General features: G+C 34.5%; 1 long non-coding RNA gene across 9 annotated transcripts in view; it reads right to left on the bottom strand.

Annotated features, from left to right (window-relative positions):
- LOC145683311 (uncharacterized) overlaps window positions 1-12,411 on the bottom strand; it is a 621,166-nt gene that overhangs the window by 371,829 nt on the left and 236,926 nt on the right. For all 9 annotated transcript variants that reach the window (XR_014131013.1, XR_014131019.1, XR_014131017.1 and 6 more), the window contains one exon: window positions 838-912. This is a non-coding gene — a long non-coding RNA (uncharacterized LOC145683311). The remainder of the gene's footprint in view (window positions 1-837; window positions 913-12,411) is intronic.

The following is a 12,411-nucleotide window of genomic DNA, read 5'->3' as shown; positions in this document are numbered from 1 at the left end:
ACCGCAAAATTACGGAGGATAATTAACCATGAAACATACTAAAGAACGAGTAATTGAAGAAAACATTGACACTGAATCAAGTAGCACTCTTACTAGTGATCCATGTACTATTATTATTCTTTTGAACAATCACTTAATGAATATTCAGAAAACTATAAGTTCAAGTAGTCAGCCTCCTTCCAAGCAATTATTGTTTAAGAAAAAATCAAACAATTCCTTCTAACAAGAAAAAATCAAAACAATAAAATAATCAAGACTGTCTACATCTACGAAACATGAGATTGAAAAAAATATCCGTCTTTGCTGAGCGATAAACAAGAGCGCTTGGTAACCTTCCGCTGCTGGAATGGAAGTTATATTTAACCTCAAGTTCTAGCACGAAACGGTGTTTCTTCACTTAGCCTTTCTGACACAATTATGTGAATTTATCACGTTAGTAAATATCTTTCAATATATCTTAGCACATATTTTACAGTATGACATACTTACATTTTAGGATTTCCAATCTTTGGTACGCTAAAAATTATTAGCGTTCTTTTGCTAAATTTTGAGGAGGGAAACAATGGTGAGATGACTTCTGGAAAGGATATAGTGTAAAGAATGTATGGACAAAATCCTAAGAATAAAGTAAACCTAGGCAAAAGTTAAAAGCCTAATAGCTAAATTCAGTAATGCATGTTAATCAATTTTTCCTAATATGGAAGAAAGTTTCAGTGGGGAATAATTCTAAACATAATTTCAACATAAACTAATCCTAGTGATGACATAATAGAACTTATAATTATTTTTAATAATATTCAAGTTTTCTACTAAATGAAATATAAAAAAATACATTACCAAATTCACGAAACGCTGGCAATAATATAGAAAGCTTCTTCCACTCTATGTGCCAACTAAGCAACTGATGTATTTCTGTAAGGTAATCAATTGTGTTACAAAAGAAAATTACAAACAAGCTCAGTTCACACACAAATATTTTGAAAATAAGAAGCAAAACAACCATTCAATTCTATTGTTATATATATTATAATTTACATTTCTCTATGTAAATTATATTTTATGATTACTTTGCAAATATTGTTTAATTAGAAAAAATGTTTGATAACTCTTCTCTGTAAACGAGAAATCGATATAACACAAAATGTTATATTTAGTATTAAGAAAACTTAAAATGCAGATCAAGGATTTACAAAACCAAAGTCATCCTAAGCATGTTTGTTTTCTCCCACGAACAGGGATTTAAAACCAGTAGTCCAGTGAATAATTAGGTTTTGGTTGCATTAAGTGAGGTAGTTTTCAAAACTTGACAAACCTGTGTATTAGATCAACTAAATAGCAAAATAAATTTCTATCATAGTCAGGTTTCCGCTAGTGCCACGATCTTGGTAAAATGGGGCCTATACCAGAATCCTCCTAAAATAGCGTGATAAAATTTTAAAAAACTCGGATCCCTTACATTCTAGCTCAAAACATATTATTCTCCAAAGAAAGAGCATAAAATTTGCTGTAAAAAAGGTTGTTGCGAAATAAACACATATATGATGAAAAAAAAACAGAAAATTAACGAAAACAGTGACCTTGTATGATTGTAAGCGGTAAAGCAAGTTACCAGTTATAGTGGCAATTACAGCAGCCAATTTCCCAAAACAGATAACAATGTTATTATAATATGAACAAATTTAATAACAAGAAATACATATGAAATTGAAATAATATTCGACTTCACTTAAATCTGTTAAATACATCTCAACAGTAGGTAACAAGTAGTTTTAAGCTCTTTCTTCAAGGTTTTGTTTGATAGAGGACAAAAGGAGTAAAAATCTCCATACCAAAGAACAATAAGAGTTGTTAAACTAATAAAATACTATATTCAAAGAAATTAATTTCTTTATGTGTTTTTGTGCTTTTTTTGGTAGTTAAAATTAACTGGTTACTTCAAATAGGTTAGCAAGCAGCTACCCAACACTTAAATAGATGTTAAGTCAAAAGATATGACCTTATTTAAAATTAATTCTCATTACTTTTCTTTTCTTGTCAAGAGAATATAATATGAAAAAGGAAGCAAGTATAGTAGTATTCTAAAGAGACTTAAATCTACCATACAAACCACTCATTTTCTTTTCGTTCCTTATTCATTTTTTGCCTCAAAAATTTGATTTAAATAGAAGTTAGAAGATTTTAGTGGTTAGATTTCGCCAGAATCTCCATTAACCCATACTATGGGTAAACCTCAGTCCTTCCTTCCACTAAGTTAACACAATTTCATTTCACCTCCCCATATTATCAAGTCGCAGCAAATGTAGAACGAACTACACCCAATTCATTTATTGGGAACAATAAGCCTTTTGTTACCTGCACACTTCACAGGAGCATACAGACACAACCAGCGCCATGCCGCGGAAAGTATGAGAACTTCCAAGGATAGATAACTCCAGGAAAACTGGCAAAATATTTAGAGCTATTTCTCTTATTGTCATTCAAAATGGAGATTTTATTAACAATATTTTGTAACAAAAAGTTTATTATTCGACTAAACGCAACAAGGTCCTTTACAGTTTTTGAAGAATCAATAGTTTAGATGAAACACCCCTAGCAATACGACATTTCTTGTTTCGTAAATACAATAAGGTAATTTTTAGTATCTCTCTCATACATTTATTCTTCCCATATTTCTTAATGAAAATTTCTCCAAATGACGCTTTGTTTATTTCCATATTCCAAGGCAATCATTTACATTTTTTTTCAAAATGATATTAGATATTTCCTCCTTTTTATACTTTCTCATCCTAGTTGTTCATTACAACATCTACTACTAGGCTCAGTCTGTAAGCTATGCTTACCAGCTCTTTTATACTCACCAATCATGCATACATATTATCCAATATCAGCGTTAGGGACTTTTATTTATTTATTTACCTTTTTTTATTTACTTATAATGTTATTTTCCATGTTTTTTCTATTGTTGTAAAGACGCACACTCTTTTTGTGCTTGGCAACATTACCTTATCAACAATATTGACTAATGTGGTTTATTCTTTTCTGTTTCCGATCTATAGCTTAAACCTCTAGCTAAATTCCAAACATTTCCTTATTTGTTCTGTTAATTTTACATTTCCAGTTACTATTACGCTATTTGCACTTACTTCTTTCTACTCAGTCTATCCAAGTTTCTTTTCATCTTCTTCAAACTTTCTCTCTGTTTCACATTAAATTTCTTTCACCAATTTTCCAGATGTCTCATCAATTCTCTCACAAATGTAGAAAACTTGTCTTTAATTTCCAGTCTTTTTCAGTCTTTTTCTTCTTGTCTTCCACTTCTTTAGTTCTCCTTATTATGGTGTCCCACGTGAGCTGCCTTTCTGCTTTCTTGATCAGCTTTTTATGTCTCACTGACTGATCCGTTGACCTGTTAGAGTGTTGTTCTTTTCCACATACTTCCTTATAAACACTATGTTCTAGCTCTTGGATATCTATTTCCGCCATCTGTCCTTCCACTTATCTATTCTCCTTCTCAGCATTAGATGTACTTCAAATTCAGACTTCCATCCAACATTATCTGTGGTAGGATTAAACATCCACTACTCCAATTCCTTGCTCCACACCAACTTGGAGTGGGCATTCAACATGGTGCTGAAGCGGCAGCACATACAGCACGTATCTATTACTCATACCATCACCAAAAACCCAAAGCTTTCTTAAAAATAGATTTTAGGAACGCATTCAATGGAATAGACAGGTATACAATGCTATCTGTCGTCAAAGAAAATTTTCCTTCGATATATCCGTATGTACACCTAATCTTTGCTGAAACCAGCAAGCTAGAATTTATAGTATGGCAAAGATATAATCTTATCAGAAAGAGGAGTTCAACCAGGTGATCCTTAATTCCAGCATTATTTGCCGTAACATTGCAACCTATAGTCAATAATATCAAAACAGACTTAAATATCTGGTACCTCGATGATGGTGCAATAGCTGGAGATCCGGCTATTGTATTAAATACTTTGAAAACGATCAACACACAGGCAGCTGCAATTGGTCTGCAACTAAATTTCTCGAAATGCGAAATCAGCTTTCTTGAAACTACAAATGAACAAAAGGGTACACTGTTTTCGTGATATAACCAAGTAGCTCCAGGTATCCAATTCATGTCGCCATCAAACGTTTTCCTCCTTGGAGCTGCTACCTCAGCTGAAACAATGACAACTCTATTAACTGAGAAGATTAACCAGTTACACATATATTTCTCACAGATATCATCAATATCTGCTCATTCTGCCTTTTACTTACTAAGAACATCATTTTCCATCCCAAGATTATTATATATCCTGCGATGTTCACCTTCATGGAAAGAAGAGGATTTATTAGAAAGGTATGACAACAGTATAAAATCTGCTTTGGAGTATATCTTAAATTGTGTCCTTGAGGATAGCACATGGCTTCAGGTATCTCTCCCAATTAATAATGTTAGATTAGCCATTTGAACAGCCTTAGATTTGGCTATTCCTACCTTCTTGGCATCATTCTACGGCTCTCAATGTCTAATAAAATCACATCTCCAACAGATTAGCAATCTCCACTGGGATTCTGAAGTTGAAGATTGCTCGTCCACATGGTCGTTGTTTGTGGCCTCCGATTTATCCGACTTCAGTTTCAGGGCTAAACAATCCACATGGGAAGAACCTATCATACAATCAAATTTTTCATTTTTACTACAGTCTTCCGACAACACAGAAGACAAGGCCAGACTGATAACTGCATCGTCCATTGAGGCAGGTACTTGGCTCAAACCTTTGCGTTTACGTCCTCTAGTCCTTCACCTGAATGATGAATCTTTTAGAATAGGAATTGCGTTAAGACTGTGGGCAGATATTTGCCAACCCGATAAATAACAAGCGTGCAAAAATTCTGTTGACAAAAAAGGACTACATAAAAAGCACAGATAGACATCCTTGACACTCGAACTACAACGACATCATTGTGAGAGCACTCATCTCCGCAGGTGTACCGGCAATAAAAGAGCGAAATGGCTGTAGTAGAACAGATGGAAAAAGAAAAGTTGGGATATCCTTAATTCCTTGGAGGAAAGGTAAAGCCTTAATTTGGGACTTCTCATGCACAGACACTTTTGCACCTTCCAACCTTCCTTTCTCTTCAATCCAGGCGGGCAATGCAGCAGGTCGGAAAGAGATAGAGGAAAGAAGAAAATACAACCTTATGGAAAAATATAAATTCGTACGAGTTGCAGGAGAATCCGGTGGCTCGTAGGGAAGGGAAGACCTAAAAATCATAAAGCAATTAGGGAAACGCATCATACAGTTATCCGGTAATGAAAGAGCAACCAGCTTCCTAATCCAAACAATAAGCATGGCGGTGCAGAGAGGTGATGTGGCTTCAATACTACGAACCGTATCGCCTGGTAAAGCGCTGGAGAAGATTTTCTTACTTTAAAAACATGAGTAATGTGTGCAGATTGTTGCATACTAATTGTTTTTCGTTTCAAATGAGCTAAGTAAAGGATGTTTTTCTGTATTGAGAAAAACATAAACCGTCCTGATGTTTTGCATACAAACTGAAACAGATTTAAAATATAGGAGAAAGAAGGGATATGATAAATATTACCATTTAGACACCGGGCCCGTCTCGGAAGGTAACTCATGTCCTTAAAGTTAAAAGTTTTGTGACATTAAACTGAAAGAAGAAATGTTACTAAGTGTTTTTGTTTATGTCCTCAACAGTCAGAACAGGAGAAAATTTTACGTCTGTATCTTTGAAGCAATAAAACGTTATTTTTTACTGTCGTAATTTACCTTACAAACCGCATTTGGTTGACACCTTTAACATAGTTTGGTCATATTTGGTAGTTGAACGATACTAATATATAAAGTGCACTAGATAAAAATATGCTGAAATTCACAGGTTTTCTTTATTTTTTCGATTATGCAGCTTGGAGTTATAAACTTAAAAATACGTAGCTACTGTCCTCTTACAAAGCGTCATATATATGTTTTATAGCACTACAATTTATAAATATACAAATATGATTTTTCTACGATACAAATCCACAACTATATAAATTTGTACGATTGTAGGTGAGTATCTGGGATTGGAAGGTTAACTTTGAAAATATCGAAATACTCCTAAAAGTGATCCTGCTGATTAACCCTGGCAATCGAATTACATGAGCTCCCGCCGGGAATCAAATCCGCGTTTTGCGCCGAACGTGTATATGTCTGCTATATAACAAAATTGCCGACTTGTGAGGTGGAAATGATCGGATCAGAATCACAATCTACAAAGTTTTTTGAATTTGTATCCGAGATCTAGAATTTAATCTAAATTGGAGAATAGTTTTTGTGTTTCATCGTGTTAGTAAACAAGTAGTTACCAACCTTTGTCAAACATTTTAATCATATCAATATTTGTAAATGAAAAGTATTGGTGAGATAACGAAAGAGAACATTTCTTCACAGGCAATTTCAGTGAAATTAGGGTTGCCATCCTTCCAGCGTTGGCCGAGCACTTCCGACGTTATGTGATTTTTCAATGTTAAGACTTCATTAAAATTATTTTTGAGTAGTCTGACATTTAATCATATTTCTATTGGTGCAATATTTTGCTTGAAACATTAGTATGTTTTTCAATTGTTATAGAGAACTGTCCTTCATTGTTTTTTTAAATCAACTCATTATTAAGATTGATTCTCGGAAATTGTCGAAGCCGAAACTTCAAATTTGATCTCATCTAACTCAGGAACTAACAGCCTGCACATCATATTTATTTCATGTGAATAAAATGTTATCAAGATTTCAACCATGCCAAGTAATTGTATGTAAGTAATTGTATAAGCATAGGCGTATAGCATACAGCCTAGTCCTAATAACCCATTATATATTCCTTTTCTTATATGAGTACTTAGTCTCTAATGAAAATTTAACTCTTGTTGAAGAGTAGTTATTGGCATTTTACTGAAATAAAATACCACTGGAATTTCCAGTGAACTTCATCAACTTTTTTTTCCGATTTTAGCAGTACGGTAATTCAGTGAGTAAAGAATGTTTTCTCTAATCAATACTTAGAGTATAAACGCTAATTAATACAGTCAGCAACGGGATCGGTCAGTGTTCTAAAATGTACGTAGTTTTACACACGAATTATATAGAATTCTACAAATACTTGTTCCAACAACATAATGTATTACTTCGGTCAAAAAATGCTGGCTGGGGCAACTACAAGAACCAATGCAGATTTAAGAACCAATACAGATTCAACATCATCCACACAATTATAAGGTAAAATGTTTTCAAATTTATATGTAAAAAATCCAGCTTTTTATTAAAAAGTCAGCAATTCTTTGAAAGAATGTCCACTGTTTGAAAATTTCGCTGTAATAATCTTACATAATCGTAGAAGAAAGAATGAAGTGAGAACAAATATTGACCAGTTGGTAAGTGTATTTATATCCTATAGCCCAATCAAAACATGAAATGCAGACTTCTTACTACCGGATCAGCAAAAAAAAAGGAAAGAACCTAAATAGACGATATGTTTCAGGGAGCCGTATACGAAATTTTTCAACCTCTCTCATTTTAAACTAGAGAACGTACTACTATCGGAATTGCAGCTTAAGAAATGCACACGGAAGCACATGCACTAACACGAGGATCGAATTAGTGAAGAGACTTAGAGAGGCTATAGCCCCAGACTACGGGTGAATAGGATCCTCCAATCTGATCAAAATCTCAACTGGGTTTCTGAAAAGAACATGGACGTATAATCATCATCATAAAATAAATTATAACCAAAATATTAAACATATTCCATTAATTTTTATACTGTAATTTGAGAGAAATTTATTAGGTGAGGTCAGCAGGGGCCACATATTTCTTTTCTAGCTCCGGTCCACAACACCTTACGTACTACGGAAAAACATTAGAAAAATTAAAATATTTCTATTCTTTTTACAGTTAATCTATCTTAAACCAGACACTTAATGAGTTATCTTTAAATACGAAACTGAAGTAACATTATATTTAAAAAAATCTTCGTCTGTTGTAAATTTTAATATTCCTTGCACATAGCACGAGTGCGTGAAAATCCGAACAGAGGAGAGAGTTGAATTGATTTCACTATGTATTCTTATGGCTGTGTGGAACCTGGGTACTCATTGTGGTTCAGAGTCCATCAACATAGCATGCAGTGGCGCCGACATGATGTCCACCCCTCAAGAAATTTAAGATAATGCAATCAGCTGGCAGGATCATGGCAACATTTTTTTTCTGGGAGGAGGTATAGTAAAGACAAACTGATCCTAAAAATAAGGTTGGCAATAAGGGGAAACTCAGAGGCATGTTACACATGAAAGTGCTGATACTGCATTATAATAGTTCTACTGACCAAACCCACCTTACCTACAGAGCTATTGCCGATGTCGGGTATGAAATAATTGAGCACCCTCCCCAATCTAAAGATTTTCACCTGTTTTGGAAGATTAAGCACCCTCCGCGAGGAACAAAGTTTGCTAACGATGAACATGTTATGCAGGTTGTCGAAGAATGGCTTCGAGCATAGCCGTCAAGGATTTATCTAAATTTGGTATCTAAATTTAGTTCTCAAACGTTCCGAAAACGCGTACTCCCTCTTCATTTGGAAAAATAAATGTGCGGACCCACTTGCAATGCTATCTGAAAAATCACATGAAATTAAAAAATATAGTAATTAACATTATCACTGACAAAAAAAAACATCAATAAAAATAGTAAAATAAGTAATTTATTCTAAGATATATTATTGCTTCCTAAAAAACGAAATTTCATTTGAAAATACACTAACTTTCAAGACTGGCTTTTTAAAAAAAGGAAACCCACTTGATAAACAATGTTCTCAAATATGGGGTCACTAATGTGAGTAATGAAATTCTTTGTATTTTTCATAACGCATTGAAATCTTTGGAATTAGTTCTATCACCATCAATCTTAGGTCTGATTACACCTTAAGGCGACTTCTCTTTAAGGTTTTAATACTGCGAAGGGAAGAAAAGGTGTGCTCACATAAGTAAGTTGTAGGGAAAGGCATCAAATGTAGCAATGGTCTTTTAGACAACTCTTCATTCTCACAACGCACACACAACCAAAAGCTACAAAGCTCATTTTCTTTGAGAACGCTTTTTCATGATGTATCGCACGATAGCTCCAATAGCTGTTCTCGTTCGGTGTTACAGATCTTGTAGAATCTATGTCTTGGATTTCTACATTAGTGGAAGGATTTTCAATTCAACTATTACCAGGGCAGGGACGTTTTCTCAAAAGCTTGCAGCTAAAAGTCTCAAGTGTTCTACAAGTGTTTTATGGACTTCGAAAAAAAATTTCAACTGAAAAATCAATAAAATCCTTGAGCACTAGAAATGAATAATAGCTACTATTTTGTACTCGTACCGTCCACAGCTACAGTTTCTAACGTTAAAAATACTCTTGCATAACTGATTGAGTTCCATTACATCTCAATTTTTAGGTTTCGTGGACACCTAGGTGTCCGTGGACTCGACTTTGAGAACAACTGATCTAGAACATTGTTGAGGGAAGTGCACTATAGTAAAAGGGGGCTATGTGGGAAAGTGGAAGTTCTTTTACATCGAGAATTATCGAACACTCGTCGTAATATCATTCAACACTGCCTACATTGCCTAGTTCTCCTAAATATACCGATTTTTCACAACATAGAACGTGAAGGGGTCGATAGACAACTCCTATGAATGAAATGTTGCCTCTATCCTCTCCCGCGTTGTATGGAAAATATCTCACGAGGATACAGTATCTTTAGTTTATTTAGTAGGTGTTTTTAGAAACTAAATCGTCCAGAACTTCTCCAAAGTTTTGCAATATTGTTGGTGAACCTTTGGTGTTTGACGATTCCTCAAGCATGCGTTCGAGAGAAGGCTTCTCGAATCGTATACCGAAATTTTTCGATTTATCAGTGGTAAAACACTGATCAGTCACTGGCACATGCCAGAAGCAATGGAATATTAATTCTGTGATATTTGTGAATAATCTGACACACATTGGATTTTCCAAAATAAAATTTGAAAGTTTTATAAAGATCCAATAACTTATGCTTCACCCCCTGTGCCCCCCTAAGCAAGTACATTAACAAAATAACATTACAGATATGAAAAACACATACTGTTTTGCTTCATCCACGCCAAAATTTCTCATTAATTGACAAAATATACCTTCTTCTCGTATATCCCTGCTAAGGATATTTATCGTCCTTTTTATTTTACAAAGAGGACTATAGTCCTACATAAGACACTGGCCACGCATTAGAATATTAATTCTGTGCATTAGAATATTAATTCTGTGACCTTTGTGAAAACTCTAACGCTCAATGGCATTTCGGGAACAAAATTTTGAACTTGAACTTGTGATCCATCATCTAATGCTTCGCCCCCTGTGCCCCCTAACGTGCTGCGTTACAAAAATAGCATTCCAGATTTCAAAAACGCATACTCATTTGCTAAAATGACGGCAAATTTCACAATAAAAAAATAAAAATACATTGTTCTCGTATGTCCCTTCTAAGGATATTTATTGTGATTTTCTTATTTTTGAAATGGGGCCCTAGCCCCATTATCAGTCACTTTTACATGTAAGGAGCATTAAGGCGTTATTTCTGTGACTTTCGTGATTCATGTGGCGTTCACTGTCACTCCGAAAATTAATTTTGGGAATTTGGTAACACATCACCCACCTCCATTTAACGCCCCTTGCCTCCCAAAAGGAGTGCCTTCCCAAAATAGTGTTTGAGACGGCTTTACTAGCTTTGTGAATTAGTATTTTTAATTTTCTAACAAATACAACTCATTTGCCGCGAAATTTTACGAATAACTATTTGAGAAAACTGCTCCCAAAATTTAGCATTCAATCTCCTATAAGGAAAATAAACTTTTGTGTTTTTAGATATTTTATATATTTCTCAGTATAGAAAATTACACGAGTTATGGGACAGCCTGTATGTATGTGTGTGTGTGTGTGCGTGCGTGTGTGTTTGTGTGTGTGTGTGTGTGTGTGTGTGTGTGTGTGTGTGTGTTCCTACTTACATTTTGTATGGTTTAATTTCTTTCAACCGTAAATCGTACAGATTGGAATTGGAAAGGAGTGCTGCTTGGGTAACATTCCTAACACACCAATGCGTAGCAGGAGAGAGCAACATATAAAAGCGATGGAAAATGTTCCATACTAGAGTGGAATTCATTGATTTCGGGGTCGCGTAAAACAGTGGTGTTACAACCATATAAGCTATTATTTACTCTTAGTGGTGTGGATTTGTGACTGTAAAATATCGAAACCAATGTAATATGGATTCATAAATTTCTATCATAGTTAAGGTAATTGTTATCAGTTGTGATGCCGTTTAAATACAAATTGAACTCCACTGAGCGGGACTCCATTAGCCTACAGAAATGGAGAAAACTCCCACACGACAAATTGTCACAACCGCGACACAAATGACTGAAAGTCTCACACAATTAGATAAATCTCCCACACTTTGAAATGATCCTGGTTGCAAGTTTAGTACGCTGAAAATAAAAAAAAGCATGTCCCGACATTGATTAAGATCTAAAATTCAAGGGACTTGTCCACCTATCACCTTGTCCACTTTAGATGATAAGCATTCTTTCGAATTCGTTTTATTATTTTCAGCGTGTGAAGCATAAAAGAAGGGCTACTAGGATCATTTTAAATTATCGGGTATTTTTCTGATTATGTGGGTGTTTTTTCCATTTTTGTAGGAGTTTAATCAATTTATGTGGTGATCGTGACCATTATTATGTTTGGGAATTTTGTCCATTTGTGTGGAAGTTGTGACCATTGAGGGTTATGACATCTTACCTGTGAGGGAGTTTTGGCTGTGGATGTTATGACCGTTAGAGGATTTGGGAGATTTGTCCATTTGTGTCCGGGTTATGACCGTTTGAATTTGCGTTTTGACATTTTCTGAGTTTTGGGGATTTGGTTGTAGGAGTCGAGACCTGTTCGCCCACAAGTATCGAACAGGTATGACTAGTTATGGGCAGCGGGAATATTCTCATGTATTTCCCCCGGCATGTAAATTCCCGGGAAGGAATTTATTTCGATTTTTTTACTTTATCTTTAAATTGTAAGATCCTTGTAACTAATTGTTTTATTTTCATTTATTATGATTTACTTGTAGGTTTTAAATAAATAATTTAGAGGTTAAATACTAAATTCGTTGCCTCTACTTCATATAACTAATAATATGATCTTCTAAGTTGTATTTCCATCTGTACTAAAAAGTAGCAAAGTAGTAATTACAAATGTTGAAAAGGAACTACTTTTTAAAGTAATGTAGAAATTATGTAGAAATAGAGATGAGAAAGGTACTATTAATACA

This window comes from Thermobia domestica, chromosome 4 (assembly GCF_964235325.1).
Source record: "Thermobia domestica chromosome 4, izTheDome1.hap1.1, whole genome shotgun sequence".
In the NCBI taxonomy this organism is placed as follows: domain Eukaryota; kingdom Metazoa; phylum Arthropoda; class Insecta; order Zygentoma; family Lepismatidae; genus Thermobia; species Thermobia domestica.
The sequence above is the reverse complement of the archived record's forward strand: the minus strand, read 5'-3'. Positions and strand labels throughout refer to the sequence as shown.